The 3846-nt window shown below is 26.8% G+C and overlaps 1 pseudogene; it reads left to right on the forward strand.

The window, feature by feature from the left end:
• The first annotated feature begins 1036 nt into the window (after nucleotides 1-1036).
• Nucleotides 1037-2352, forward strand: LOC101506629 (aspartic proteinase CDR1-like; annotated as a pseudogene).
• The last annotated feature ends 1494 nt before the right edge of the window (nucleotides 2353-3846 follow it).

A 3846-nucleotide genomic window follows, 5' to 3' on the forward strand; every position in this document is an offset into this window, starting at 1 on the left:
GTGTTTGTAACAAAAAGTTGCGCTAAGATGATATATATAACATGAATTTTGTCTTATATAAAATATACAAATACTTTTATTCTAAATCTAATAATATAACATGAATCGTAGATGTTTTGTACTGTTATAAGTTACATTATACAATATTTTTCACAAATATAACTATACATTAGAAAATCTTTTTTATTTAAAAAAAAACATTGTATATACTTTTCATAGCACTGAAACACATTGTCTCATGCATAAAAAAAAATTTGTCAAAAACGTTTCTCCTTATAGTGTCATAAGCATGTCATAAATATAAAAACATCACATAAAATTATAAAATAGGACCCTAAACCCTAAATAGGGTGTTGTAGAGTAAGTTGTAACGTAGGAAAAGCTATATCGAAAACATCACAAAAAATTTTAAAATAGGAAAAATAGGATGTTATAGTGTAAGTCAAACAAACATTCAATAGCTTGATTAAATTAAAATTATGATGAATATTAATATATTAAAACATTTAAAAATATTATTTTATTAATTGTTATAATTAATAATTATTCTTGTAATTTATAAGTTATAATTTCATAAACTATAATAATTAATAGTTTAATTTTTTATTAATTTTATAATCTTTAATAGTGTTATTTAAATAAATTTCATATTGAATTCCTTGCACACCAAGATTTGGGGAAGTAATATTCAATTAATTTGTGAAACTAATATACTCAATCAAGAAATATTTAACTTGTTTTTCCTTATTTATTATTTCTTATAATTACATAAATTTAATGAATTAACATAAATGATTATGATATTAAATACATTTTATTAACAAAAATAGAAATTATATCACATAATAAAGGTACAATAAAAGTATATTTTATATTTCACCAAAAAAATATGGTATTAGTTACAATTTAATATTTTAAAAATATATTTTTTAAAGAATACTTGAAATTATATTATACAATAATATACATGTTGAAAGATGATCCTATAAAATCATCCTAACGTTGCCCTTAGTGGTCATATTCTACAATTACAACGATGAGATTTTATTCATTTCTTGTTCTTCTATTTTTTTGTTTCATTGGAGTATGTCCCAGTGAGATTCAAAATCATGGCTTTAGTGTAGAACTCATCAATCCCAACTCTCCAAGATCACCATTCTACTTATTGCAGAGACAAAATTCCAACGAGTTTCAAATTATGTAAAGCATTCCATCAACCGTGCCCACATGCATTCCCTTTCTTTTATCCCAAATAACATAACAAAAACCACTCTAAAGCCGTATATGGGTTCGTATTATGTCATGAGTTATTCAATTGGTACGCCACCATTTCAACAATACGGTATTTTGGATACAGGAAGTAACGGTATTTGGTTTCAATGTAAGCCATGCAAACCATGTTGGAACCAAACATCACCATTATTTGACGCTACAAAATCTTCAACCTACAAAACCATTCCTTGCTCTTCTCCGACATGTAAAAAAGTAGAAAATGGACATTGCTCATTAAATGATAAAAAAAATTGTGAATTTAATTACTCATATGGGGATGGGTCAAATAATTCACAAGGAGAAATTAGTTTGGATACTTTAACTTTAACCTCTAAGAAAGGCTCTTCTATCTCATTTCCAAAAATTGTGGTAGGATGTGCGCACAAAAATAGTTTGACAAATGAGGGTTATGCCTCTGGCATAGTTGTCATTGGACATGGACCTTTGTCTCTTATATCTCAATTGGGTTCTTTAGTTGGTGGAAAATTTTCCTATTGCATGGTGCCATTATTTTCAAAGGCTAACATCTCAGGAAATCTAAATTTTGGAGATAGAGCAATAGTTTATGGTCCTAGGACAGTTTCAGTTCCCATAATTAATTTTCTTGATACTTATGCCACAACTTTGGAATCAATAAGTGTGGGATACCATATTATAAAATTGGAGGGGTTGTCATTAACAACTGGTAAGAAAGAAAATACCATAATTGATTCAGGATCAACAATAACTTATTTTCCACTTGATGTTTATTCTAGGTTAGAATATGTAGTAGCATCTATGATTAAGTTAAAACGTGTGAAGGATCCTACTCAACAATTGAGTCTTTGCTACAAAACAACACCAAAAATGTTGTTTGAGGTTCCTATAATCACCGTACATTTTAGTGGGGGAGATGTCAAATTGAATGCGCTTAACACCTTTATTCCGATGGATGACGAGGTTGTATGCTTCGCTTTTCTTCCCAATAGATTTTTTTCCGGTGTCCTCTATGGGAATGTAGCGCAACAAAACTTTTTGGTTGGCTATGACATCGTAAACAATGTTGTCTCTTTTATGCCCACAGATTGCACCAAGCATTGAACTTGTACTTGTATTTTGTTCTATATTAATTAATATTAATGAAGTCATTTTCTTTCCATGGAGATAATAATAATTTCAATTTTAATTTTCATTTTTAGTTCATGGTCAGGGTTGGAGCATACCAATAGCACAGGCCCTCCAAATACTGAGGGTTGCAATTTTTTTATTTTTTATAATATAATAAAATGAGAATGAATTTTTTTTTTCAGTTGAATATATTTTTAATTCCTACAAAATTACGATCTTTTAAGTTTGGTAGTTCATTTTTTTTATTCACTTCTAGTCTCTATTTTGATTTTATAAGAATTAAAAATATTATTAATTTACAAAAAATACTTTTTAAAATAAAGACTAAAAATGAATTAAAAAAATGTTTAATTGCAATTTTGGTCTCCTTATATTAGCTGAATCACGAAGATAGTCCTTCCATTTTATTTCTCCCCAGTTTTAGTCTCTCAAACAGAACTTTGGTCCGAAACTTGATAAAGTGTCATTTTTTTAAGCCACACCACACCATTTATGATCATAGATCTCATGTACAATTATTGCACCACAAGATCTTGAGACATGGTGTGGTTTAAATAAGCGCAAAGAAATGACACTTCATCACGTTTTGGACCAAAATTCGGTTTGTGAGACCAAAACTGATGAGAAATAAAATGGGGGACTATTTTCGTGATTCAGCTAAAATAGGGGACCAAAACTACAAAAATTAGGGGGTTAAAAAGTTGAGAATTTTTTTATAAGGACTAAGCTTTATTTTATCCCCTTTTAAAATTTTTAAAATTGCACTTTGTTTTTTATTAGGGGTCAAAATTTTAAAATTAGAAAAAAGTCTCTAAAATATTTAAAACGACCCTGTTATTGGTGTTTATTTTTGAATTTCTTTTGATGTGTTTGATTAATTGAACTATTAAGATTTTGTGTTTGTTTTTTGAATTTTTTATGGTTTATTTTTAAAACTCTTTTTGTTGTTTACTAAGGTTTTGATTGAAGGAATATTTTTGTGTTAGAAACTACACATCGGTAGTCTAATATTAGGTTCTCAATCATATTAGTCTTTAAGGGTTTGTTTGATGTGCAACATAGAAAGAGACATGATAAAATATAAAGTTGGATAAGAATAAGATAATATGATAGTATAGTGATAGGATTAATATTGTCATATCCTGTGTTTGTTTGATACACACATGATAACTAACATGATAACATTTTATTTTATGATGTATTTGATACGAAATTCACCATGATATGATATAATATATATTATATTTAAATAACAAAATTACCATTGTGAGCAATTTCATATTAATTTTTTTAAAAATTAACTTATTATATTTTAAATATTATAAATTAACAAAAAAAAAACAATTAAATAAGTAATTAAATAATTTTATGTTAAGGTTATTCATTGATACTACTAAATAAAAATTTTAAAATTTAAAAAAAAATCATGATTAACCAAATAATTATATTTTATTTGTTAGAATAATA

Source organism: Cicer arietinum, chromosome 7 (genome assembly GCF_000331145.2).
Source record: "Cicer arietinum cultivar CDC Frontier isolate Library 1 chromosome 7, Cicar.CDCFrontier_v2.0, whole genome shotgun sequence".
NCBI lineage: Eukaryota > Viridiplantae > Streptophyta > Magnoliopsida > Fabales > Fabaceae > Cicer > Cicer arietinum.